Source organism: Zea mays, chromosome 2 (assembly GCF_902167145.1).
Source record: "Zea mays cultivar B73 chromosome 2, Zm-B73-REFERENCE-NAM-5.0, whole genome shotgun sequence".
NCBI classification, from domain to species: domain Eukaryota; kingdom Viridiplantae; phylum Streptophyta; class Magnoliopsida; order Poales; family Poaceae; genus Zea; species Zea mays.
In genome coordinates, this window is record NC_050097.1 from 29,462,521 (window position 1) to 29,474,340 (window position 11,820).

At 57.6% G+C, this 11,820-nt stretch overlaps 1 non-coding gene across 1 annotated transcript; it reads right to left on the minus strand.

The window, feature by feature from the left end:
* Positions 1–2,799: 2,799 nt before the first annotated feature.
* Positions 2,800–2,873, minus strand: TRNAK-CUU (transfer RNA lysine (anticodon CUU)). Its single transcript has one exon. It is a non-coding gene; the product is annotated as a tRNA-Lys (tRNA).
* Positions 2,874–11,820: the final 8,947 nt, after the last annotated feature.

Genomic DNA, 11,820 nt, shown 5'->3' on the forward strand with positions numbered 1-11,820 from the left:
AGAGGTTTCTTGGATCCGCCAAAACCGGGGTGTCCGGTCCTGAAACGGCAACAATTTCTTGACGCTGACACGACGGGTAACCGCCGTCCCTACCACCCGGGGTGTCAGAACTGCATCCATCTGCATACACTCCAATGACTCCCATGCCAAAAAAACAAAGCGCTATCCAATAATCGGCATTGCTGATGTGTCCGTACTGTAGGAGTAGTACGCATCATTTGTTCCACGATGGCGACCGATCAACCAAAGGAAAAAAAAAGTTTGCGGAAACAGTTCCATCTATTCTCCCGGCGGCACGCACGGGCAGCGTGGTTGGTTACCATCTAAAAACAGTAGTGGAGGTCAAACTGTACCCGAGCCAACAGTGTCCAGCTGGTCACACTAATAACGCTGTCGCTGCAAGAATTGAGATGATCTTGTCCCATGCAGAACTGCTCGGAATCGGTGGCCATCACCTCTCTGTTCAGAGCTATTTTCCGTCGTCGTCACACATATATAGGTACTGTTCAAATGCGACAAGTGGCTAGTGGAATCCGCACATTGTAACCGTCGATCGATGCAACAGGACAAGCAGGCAGGAACGCTCTTCCAGGTCAACACATAGCTGCAGTCCCTGCAAGCTGAGAAGCGAGCTCACTGTCTCAAACTCTGAAATTTTCGTCTCCGACGTCGCGCGGTGACAGGTTCACAATCACAGCTCGGGAAGTCTCTGGCTCTGGCATCAAACCAGACATATCTAATGGCCGATCGCGTCGGATGACGATGGCTCCAGCGAGGCCCTCCTGACTGGTTTCGCCAACCGGACGAGGGTTAGACAACGCATGTGCAGTTGTGCGGTGTGCCGAATTGCCAATCGATGACGGATTCACGGTCTCAAGTTCTTGAGAGCCCAGACAAAATTTCCGGTGGCTATCGTTATCTCGTATGATGCACTGCTTCCTAATGACGTCAGTCTGTTTATATACCTCATAATTGGTTGGCTGCTTCTCCGCAGCCTGCTTCTGTTCGTGTGTTGAGTGGCCTCCAATTTCTGTTTGGATGCCTGTATGTGTATGACCACGCTTGTATGTGCGGGTGCAGCTAAGGCTAAATTAAGCTGTGTTTAGTTGCATGTATGGAGAAGCTGGAAACCCACGTTTGTGGCCGGCCAGGCTTCGTCGAGCCATACACTCCGTGGCCGGCCAGGCTTCGTCGAGCCATACACTCGTCGCTCAGGCAACCAATTATATCAATAGTGTTTTTGTATGCAGGAGCTGACTTTAATCTGAAGAAGCCAACGATGACTTGCATCATGACTTTCGTGTAGATCATCTCCGCCAGTCGTCCTTCACTTTCACCCTTCTAGTCACGCAATTAGGCGAGAAGCATCTTTCTAGAACCAGCACCAAACAGTGTGTCGAGCATTACCAGGCGCTAGCGTAGTATATGCTCGGACGGCACTTCCACTGAGACTGAGACTGTAATATAAATTTTAGAGGACCCTGCCATCCTCTCCGTTCTTTTTTGCATTTTAGCCCTTCCTCGAAAAAATCACGTTTAAATCCTAAAAAAATTTAATGTCATTTTTGGAACCTTTTCTCGGCGCCATAGGCTATGGCGCTGAGGTAACACAGCTCGGCGCCATAAGCTATGGCGCGCGAGATACGTGCTGCACCGGCACAAACGGACGTCGTGGCGCCAACGTGGCACCGAGCTCGGCGCCATAAATCTTGGTGCCCAGCTCAATTGTGTACACAAAGTTTGTCTAGCTCAATTGGTAGAGTGCAAGGCTCTTAACCTTGTGGTCGTCGGTTTGAGCCCCACAATGGGTGTTTTTAATATTTTGTCTTTGTCGCTAATTTGTTTTTTGTTGTCCAGTTTTTTCGTTTATGCGCTGATTTGTCCGTCCAGATTTATTTCTCATCCAGATTTTTTGTTTTTGTGACTGATTTGTTTATTTGTCCATATATTTTTTTTGTTTATCCCACGAGCACAGCGGTTGTGTGCCATAGTGGCCGCGAGGTATCAACTTTCTCCCTTGTTTGCTCAGCTAACCTACACCTAGGAAAATCAAACTGAACCGCAAATGGACTATAATGTTTAAAATTTCTTTTGGAAATGCAATTTGAAGATTAGCATAGGAATAATAATTATGTTTCTCTTTATCAATCAAAAAGTGACCTGTAAAATAATAGCATGGTTAGATCTATGCATCGTTCCCTTGATGGGACTCAGCATTGGATGGAAAGGTTAATTAAATCTGCGGATTAACTATACTGTTTACTTTAGTAGTATGTAAATTAAATATAAAAGTGAGAGACTGTACCCTCTACACACAAACACAAGCTCACAAAGTATTTTGTCCACTTGAAAAACTTAAATTTGTTTGAAAAATGTCATGGTAAATGGAGGGAATGGAATTAGGTATCAACTAGTGGAGTAATTTATGAAGTAAATTCTAAAATATATCATCCATGAGACAAGTATATAATAGAGTATACTTTTATTTAGTGCAGAGGAAAAAGGATGAATATGTGTGCTTCTTCTTATGTGGTCATGATTGAAGTAAGAGTGTTCTTATTTGATTTTTATTGTGGTTAGCTGAGAAAACAAGGGAGGAAGTTGACAGCTTGCGGCCACTGTGGCACACAGCCGCTGTGCTCGCGGGATAAACAAAAAAAATATGGACGAATAAACAAATCAGTCACAAAAACAAAAAATCTGGATGAGAAATAAATCTGGACGGACAAATCAGCGACATAAATAAAAAATCTGGACAACAAAAAACAAATCAGTGACAAAGACAAAAAAAATATTAAACGCCCACCGTGGGGCTCAAAACCCACGACCACAAGGTTAAGAGCCTTGCGCTCTACCAACTGAGCTAGATAGACTTTGTGTACATAATTGAGCTCGGCGCCAAGATCTATGACACCGAGCTCGGTGCCACGACGTCTGTTTGTGCCAGCGCAGCACGTACCTTGGCGCCATAGCCTATGGCGCCGAGAAAAGGGTCTAAAAATGGCATTAAAATTTTTTAGGGTCTAAACGTGATTTTTTTCCCGAGGAAGGGCCAAAATGCAAAAAAATTGGCCGTCCTCTACTCGCTTCATTTCAGAAGCTGCAGGATCCTCTATATATAGAGTTTCTATATCCCTTCTTCTATTCATTTGTCGGCGTTTCGAGACCGGGGGGTCCCTAAGCCGACGAGTGTGCTGCGTGCCCCAGCCCAGATGGGTCGAGCGCGTGGGCGAGCGCGAAGGGGGGAGAGGCGAGGTGGCCGGAGACGGGCGTGAGAGAGGTGGAAGTCCCGCGGCCTTCGTGTTCGTCCCACGCCCAGGTCGGGTGCGCTTGCAGTAGGGGGGTTACAAGTGTCCACGCGGGTGAGGGAAGCGAGCGGCCCCGAGAGAGCGCCTGTCCCGTCCTCGGTCCCGCGCGGCCAACCTTCTCTAAGAAGGCCCTGGTCCTTCCTTTTATAGTCGTAAGGAGAGGATCCAGGTGTACAATGGGGGGTGTAGCAGAGTGCTACGTGTCTAGCGGAGGGAGAGCTAGCGCCCTAAGTACATGCCAATGTGGCAGCCGGAGAGATCTTGGCACCCTGCTGGTGTGATGTCGTGGCTGTCGGAGGAGCAACGGAGCTTGGCGGAAGGACAGCTGTCGGAGCGGTCGAGTCCTTGCTGACGTCCACCTGCTTCCGTAAGAGAGCTGAGAGCCGCCGCCGTCATAGAGCTTGGGAGGCGCCATCATTGCCTATCTGGCGGAGCTGGTCAGATGGGACACCGGTCTTGTTCTCTGCGGCCCGAGTCGGCTCGGGGTAGAGTGGTGATGGCGCTCCCTGTTGACGTGGCGGGCCCGCGCCCGAGGCCGGGCGACGTGGGGGCTCCTCCGAAGCTGGGGTCGAATCTGTCTTCCGTTGCCGAGGCCGAGTCCGAGCCCCTGGGTCGGGCGAGGCGGAAGTCGTTCGGCAGAGGCCAGGGCGGAGTCCGAGCCCTGGGGTCGGGCGAGGCGGAGTTCGTCGTCTTCCGGGGCCGAGCCCGAGTCCGAGCCCTGGGGTCGGGCGAAGCGGAGTTCACCGTCTTCCGGGTCTTAGCCCGAGTCCGAGCCCTGGGGTCGGGCGGAGCGGAGTTCGCCGTCTTCCGGGTCTTAGCTCGAGTCCGAGCCCTGGGGTCGGGCGGAGCGGAGTTCGCCGTCTTCTGGGTCTTAGCCCGAGTCCGAGCCCTGGGGTCGGGCGGAGCGGAGTTCGCCGTCTTCCGGGTCTTAGCCTGAGTCCGAGCCCTGGGGTCGGGCGGAGCGGAGTTCCCTATGGCGCCCCTGGCGAGGCCTGACTGCCTGTCAGACTCACTCTGTCGAGTGGCACTGCAGTCGGAGTGGCGCAGGCGGCGCTGTCCTTCTGTCAGACCGGTCAGTGGAGCAACGGAGTGACGGCGGTCACTTCGGCTCTGCCGGGGGGGGGGCGCGTCAGGATAGAGGTGTCAGGCCACCTTTGCGTTAAATGCCCCTGCAACTCGGTCAGTCGGTGCGGCGATTTAGTCAGGGTTGCTTCTTAGTGAAGCCAAGGCCTCGGGCGAGCCGGAGATGTGTCCGCCGTTAAAAGGGGGGCCTCGGGCGAGACGGAAGTCCCTCGAGGTCGGCTGCCCGAGTCCGAGGCTAGGCTCGGGTGAAGCATGATCGAGTCACTCGTATGGACTGATCCCTGACTTAATCGCACCCATCAGGCCTCTGCAGCTTTATGCTGATGGGGGTTACCAGCTGAGAATTAGGCGTCTTGAGGGTACCCCTATTTATGGTCCCCGACAGTAGCCCCCGAGCCTCGAAGGGAGTGTTAGCACTCGCTTGGAGGCTTTCGTCGCACTTTTTTGCAAGGGGACCAGCCTTCCTCGGTTGCATTTTATTCCGGTGGGTGCACGCGAGCGCACCCGCTGGGTGTAGCCCCCGAGGCCTCGGAGGAGTGGTTTCACTCCTTCGAGGTCTTAATGCCTTGCGTAACGCTTCGGCTGGTCTGGTCGTTCCCTCATGCGAACTGGCCGTAGCCCGGGTGCACGGTCGGGGCCCAAGTTCTCGGGCTGGTATGTTGACGCTGTCAACGGTTCGGCCGGAGCCGGGTTTGCGAGAGCAGCCCCCGAGCCTCCGCACAGGGCGAGAGGACGATCAGGGACAAACTCGACTTTTTGCATACGCCCCTACGTCGCCTTTCCGCAAGGAGGAGGGGGGGAGTGCACCATGTTACCCTCGATGGGCACCGAACATGGTGTCTCCGGTGAGCTGCAAGCGGGTAATCCGAGTGGACGTCCGTGCCCCGTTCGTTGGGGGTCGGCTAGGGGCCCAGAGGCACGCCCAAAAGTACCTGCGGGTGATCTGCCGGACCCGGTCCCCTGGCGACGGGGTCCGAGGGCTCGATGCCTCCCTCTGATGGGATTCTGTTACAAGATCGCTCCCGCTGGTCTCGGAAATGTCCTAGGGTACCTCGGGAGCGCAGCCCGAGCCTCGGTTATGTATCGAACGTACCCCTGGTCATCCCTCGCTCGGCGTCTGAGGCGACTGTGAACCCTTCGGGGGCCAGCCTTCGAACCTCTGATCAGTAATGGGCGCGGAGCCCGAGTAGCCTGAGGCGGCCATGGAGCCCTTCGGGGGGCCGGCCTTCGAACCCCTGACCAGTAGTGGGTGTCGGGCCCACGCGATCTGAGGCGACTATTGAACCCTTCGGAGGGCCAGCCTTCGAACCTCTGATCAGTAGGGGGGGGCTCGGAGCCCGGTTCCTTCACAGGGAAGGATCCTTTTCGGGGTATCCCCCTTTCCCGGTCCCTGTTGCAAGAGATAGAGAAAGAGGAAAAAGGGAAAAGGATACGAAATCGAACGACGTGGCGTACCTTTTTTGGCGCGGTTATTACGGCGAAGGCGAAGCGTCGTCCGCTTCTCCTGCCAGAAGCGCCGCCTGTCCCGCCGCGGAGTTAATGCGACGGGGCGAGTGGTTGGCGGGGCGGCCGTTGCGCGTGCGCGAGCCGTTCGAGGAACGGATCACGGGCGCACCGTCTTCACGCCGTGGGAGGAGGCTCTCTTGCTGTCCCTGGATGGGACGTGAGCCTGGCTGACGACGTGACTGCTGCTCCCGTCCGCCTGCCACCGTCATTACTGCCGGCCCACTTTCGGCCGCATTGACCGTCGCGCCAGGCTGGCGCCGCTGGGTCGTGCGCTGGGTCGCCTCGAGTCGCGACATAGGCTCCGCAACCGAAGAGGTGCGACGGTGGCACAAGTGGTGGCGCGGTTGCTTGCATGCAGCAACTGGCGCGCTGGTTGCGTGACGCGTGGGCCTGGGCCTCCAAGCTGGCGTGTCAGAAGTCGGAGAAGCGCGTCCACCTGGCGCGGTTGCATGCCGCCTGCATGGCTGCCCGCCCCTCCCGCCCGTTGGTCTGGGCAAAAGTGGGGGGTCGCTTGTAACCGCTGGGCGGTTGTGCGCACCACGCGCGGCGGTTTGGCTTCTTCTGCTCGGAGCCGGTCTGCACGACATGCGGGACCCAGCCCCCGAGTCGCAGGGGTGGGCCTTGGAGCGTGTTGGAGAAGACTCAGCCCGCGGCGTTTGGGGGCGCACGTAGGGAGAGTTGCCTTTAAAAGGAGGGCGACCCCTTTCGGAAGGCAACCATGTCTTCTTCCTCCCTCATGCGTCGTGTCTTTCCATCTTCCAAGCCCCCGGATGGGGGGTACCCACCGTCTTTCCGCCTCCTCGTTGGAGGAACGCAACTCCGTGGGAGTTGGTACCTTTCAGCCATCGTTCGGCTTCAAGGATTTTCATCACGCAGCCCGGCCACACCCCTCCACCGGTGGTCACCCGGGATGGCGACCTCCGGCTTGATGGTGGGGGAAAGCGAGCCGGGCTGCGGCCTCTGCCCCTCCCTCAGCCTCAAGGATTTTCATCACCAAGGCTGGGGAGGGGAGAGTGCCGAGTTGGGGTCGGCCCCTACGCGGGCGGCGGCCCACTCCTTCACTCAGTGATGGGGGGAGGAGCGGGTGTTGTCTGTGGCGCTGGCAGCTGCAGCGTGCCTGGCTCTCGGGCGCGAGTGGCTTCGGAGTCGCTCGCGGTGCCGGCATCCGCCACGGCAGCTTGAAGAGGTTCTTCTACCGGCGAGATAGCCAGGGCCGGCCACGGACTGACCTCCAACTCTACGGCCTTCTGCCCGTCCTTGCCTCACGAGTTTTGGCACGGGCGGGGGCCTCCTGGCAGCGGCATCCACCCTGAGGTCAGCGTTGCCGCTGTTCGGCCCCTCGGAGCAGAAGTCGTTGTCGTCGCCGCTGCTGGAGCAGGTGACGGTGCGCCGTTCGTCGGCCTTCCGTTGCTCCGCAGGCCTTCCCCCTCAGAGTGGGGTTGTTCGTACCTGCGGAGGGGGAACCGGAGTTCCGTTTGTAATGGCATTTCGATTGCCAGGGTTTTTGTTCATTGTGGCTGTCGAGGCCTGAACATGTATGTAATTTCGGCACGGAGCCGTGTTTTTTCCTCATTTTCGAGCACTAAGTCTCGCCTGTTGATTATCTGTACCGCTTCACCAAGCATGAGTCGCCCCGTGTCAAGGTGACGAGTGAGGTATCCGTATCCCGGAGGCGTAGGAATCCCTCGGCTCGATCGGCCTTGTTGTCTGAGGCTCCTCTAGCTTAGTTAAAGAGACCCCTCGGCCGCTCTTCGACGAGCCGAGGCCAGGGGTAGCGATATCAGTACGAACAGAGGCGGAGTTGGCTCGAAAATGGGAACCTGGTTGGCCGGAGCCTAGCCGGGTTGTCCGTCAGCGGATCCGACGCCGGAGTCGATCAGCCGAGGCCTCGGGTCGGGCTAGCGCCCTTGGAAGATGGTTGGCCGAGGCCCCAGGGGTAGCCGGCCGAACCGCCTGCTCGGGCCGGATTCCCGGAGAAGTCCCTGGACCGCGCCGCCGTCCGAGGCTGGGTCGGGCCTTGCTGAAGACGTCGTCGATGCCGAAGGTGCTACGACCCCCTTCAGCGTGAAGACCCGAACCTGCAGGATCAGATTGTCTTGTAGCGTGTGCCTTCTGCGGCCGCTGAGGCCAGAAAACACACCCTCGCTGCGCTTGTAAAGCTGCGTCTCTTTTCCCCTTATTCCGAGCATCTGGACTTTCCGTCGGTAACAGGGATGTTTGTGCGGGCGAGAGTTGCTTCTCGCGGAAGGTGATGAGTGAGGTATCCGTATCCCGGAGGCGTAGGAGTCCCTCGGCTCGGTCGGCCTTGCCGCTTACGCGTACCTTCACCCGTCCATGAGGCCCTGTCTCCGACTTAGTCGAGAAAGCTTGAAGGACCACTTTGGCAGAAGAGCTTCCGAACGTGAAGACTTGTCCGGTCCACGGAGTCGCTTTATCCGAACGCGAGTTACTTATCGCAGAAGGTGATGAGTGAGGTATCCGTATCCCGGAGGCGTAGGAGTCCCTCGGCTCAGTCAGCCTTGGCTGCTTACGTGTACTCCGTCGTTTCCAGGATCCGCTTTTCGAAGTAGTCAAAAAGCACAAAAGAAATTCTGCTAAAAAGAGATCTTTTTTTGAGGGAAAAATTCGACGCAGAGGGGGTCTCCCCCCTTTTAGCCCCCGAGGGAGGGTCGGGCTCTGCCGAGGCGAGGCCGACCCTTCCTTGATGACTAAACTTTGCGTGGGTGCGAGGTATACGAACAACTTGAAAACATCTTAAGGGTAGAAGCGACGTAGCTGTTTGATGTTCCAGGCGTTGCCGTAGATCTCGCCTTGATTGTTGGCCAGCTTGTATGTTCCGGGCTTCAGGACTTTGGCGATGACGAACGGCCCCTCCCAGGGGGGCGTGAACTTGTGCCTCCCTCGGGCGTCCTGCCGCAGCCGAAGCACCAGATCGCCCACCTGGAGGTCTCGGGACCGGACTCCTCGGGCGTGGTAGCGTCGCAGGGACTGCTGGTACCGCGCCGAGTGTAGTAAGGCCTTGTCCCGAGCCTCCTCCAGCTGGTCCAGCGATTCTTCTCGGCTAGCTTGGTTGCTTTGATCGTTGTAGGCCCTCGTCCTCGGGGAGCCGTATTCCAGGTCAGTGGGCAAGATGGCCTCGGCCCCGTAGACCAGGAAGAACGGCGTGAAACCCGTGGCCCGGCTTGGCGTTGTCCTCAGGCTCCAGATCACCGAGGGCAGTTCCTTCATCCATCGCTTGCCGAACTTGTTGAGGTCGTTGTAAATCCGAGGCTTGAGCCCTTGTAGAATCATGCCGTTGGCACGCTCCACTTGCCCATTCGACATGGGGTGAGCCACGGCGGCCCAGTCCACCCGGATGTGGTGATCTTCGCAAAAATCCAAGAATTTTTTGCCGGTGAACTGGGTACCGTTGTCGGTGATGATGGAGTTTGGGACCCCGAAGCGATGGATGATGTTGGTGAAGAATGCCACCGCCTGCTCGGACCTGATGCTGTTCAGGGGTCGGACCTCGATCCACTTGGAGAATTTGTCGATGACGACCAGCAGGTGCGTGTAGCCCCCGGGCGCCTTCTGCAAGGGACCGACGAGGTCCAGACCCCATACAACAAAGGGCCAGGTGATGGGTATCGTCTGCAGAGCCTGAGCGGGCAGGCGGGTCTGCTTCGCATAGAATTGGCACCCTTCGCAGGTGCAGACAATTCTAGTGGCGTCAGCCACCGCCGTTGGCCAGTAGAAGCCTTGCCGGAAAGCATTCCCGACAAGGGCTCGGGGTGCTGCATGATGGCCGCAAGCCCCCGAGTGTATTTCTTGCAGGAGTTCCTGACCTTCGGCGATGGAGATGCATCGCTGGAGGACGCCCGAGGGGCTGCGGTGGTAGAGTTCCTCCTCGTCGCCCAGCAAAACGAACGACTTGGCGCGTCGCGCTACCCGCCGAGCCTCGGCTTGGTCGAGGGGTAGCTCTCCTCGGCGGAGATATTGCAGGTACGGGGCCTGCCAATCTCGATCAGGCGTGGCCCCGCTCTGCCCTTCCTCGACGTCCAGTGCCTCGCCCTCGGGGGCCGAGGGTACCTCGGGCTGTGCCGAGGGTGCCTCTGGCTGTGCCGAGGGTACCTCGGGCTGTGCCGAGGGTGCCTCGGGCTCGGGAGCGTCGTCGATCTTGACAGAGGGTTGATGCAGATCCCGGGAGAAGACGTCCGGGGGAACCGTCGTTCGCCCCGAGGCTATTTTAGCCAGCTCGTCCGCAGTTTCGTTGTAGCGTCGAGCGATGTGGTTGAGCTCGAGCCCGAAGAACTTGTCTTCCAAGCGCCGAACCTCATCGCAGTAGGCCTCCATCTTCGGGTCGCGGCAGTGGGAGTTCTTCATGACTTGGTTGATGACGAGCTGTGAGTCACCGCGGGCATCGAGGCGTCTGACCCCTAGCTCGATGGCGATCCGCAACCCGTTGACCAGAGCCTCGTACTCGGCCACATTGTTGGACGCTGGGAAATGGAGGCGGAGCACGTAGCGTAGGTGCTTCCCAAGGGGCGAGATGAAGAGCAGGCCCGCGCCGGCTCCCGTCTTCATCAGCGACCCGTCGAAAAACATGGTCCAGAGCTCCGGTTGGATCGGAGCCGTCGGCAGCTGGGTGTCGACCCATTCGGCCACGAAGTCCGCCAACACCTGGGACTTGATGGCCTTCCGAGGGGCGAACGAGATTGTCTCGCCCATGATTTCCACCGCCCACTTCGCGATCCTGCCCGAAGCCTCTCGGCACTGGATGATCTCCCCCAGGGGGAAGGATGACACCACAGTTACCGGATGAGACTCGAAGTAGTGTCGTAACTTCCGCCTTGTCAGGATCACAGCATACAGCAGCTTCTGAACTTGCGGGTAGCGGATCTTGGTCTCGGACAGTACTTCGCTGACGAAGTAGACTGGCCTCTGAACGGGCAACGCATGCCCTTCTTCTTGCCTCTCGACTACAATCGCGGCGCTAACCACCTGAGTGGTAGCGGCGACGTAGACCAAGAGGGCTTCTCCATCAGCTGGGGGCACCAAGACAGGCGCCTTTGTAAGGAGCGCCTTCAGGTTCCCGAGGGCTTCCTCGGCCTCAGGGGTCCAAGCGAAACACTCGGCCTTCCTTAAGAGGCGGTACAGAGGCAGACCTCTTTCGCCGAGGCGTGAGATGAAGCGGCTCAGGGCCGCAAGACATCCCATGACCCTCTGTACGCCTTTTAAGTCCTTGATGGGTCCCATGCTGGTGACGGCTGTGATCTTCTCCGGGTTGGCTTCGATGCCTCGCTCGGAGACGATGAACCCCAGGAGCATGCCTCGGGGCACCCCGCAGACACACTTCTCGGGATTGAGCTTGACTCCTTTCGCCTTGAGACATCGGAATATCACTTCAAGGTCGGAGAGGAGGTCGGAAGCCTTCCTTGTCTTGACTACGATGTCATCGACGTAGGCCTCGACTGTGCGACCGATGTGTTCGCCGAACACATGGTTCATGCACCGCTGGTACGTCGCGCCCGCATTCCTCAAACCGAACGGCATGGTGACATAGCAGTACATGCCGAACGGCGTGATGAAAGAAGTCGCGAGCTGGTCGGACTCTCTCATCCGGATTTGGTGATACCCTGAGTAGGCATCAAGGAAGGACAGGGTTTCGCACCCAGCAGTGGAATCCACGATTTGATCGATGCGAGGTAGAGGGTAGGGAACCTTCGGACATGCTTTGTTGAGACCAGTGTAGTCTACACACATCCGCCATTTCCCCCCTTTCTTCCTCACAAGCACAGGGTTGGCAAGCCATTCGGGATGGAATACCTCTTTGATGAACCTTGCTGCCATTAGCTTGTGGATCTCCTCGCCTATCGCTCTGCGCTTCTCCTCGTCGAATCGGCGCAGAGGCTGCCTGACGGGTCGGGCTCCGGCCCGAATATCC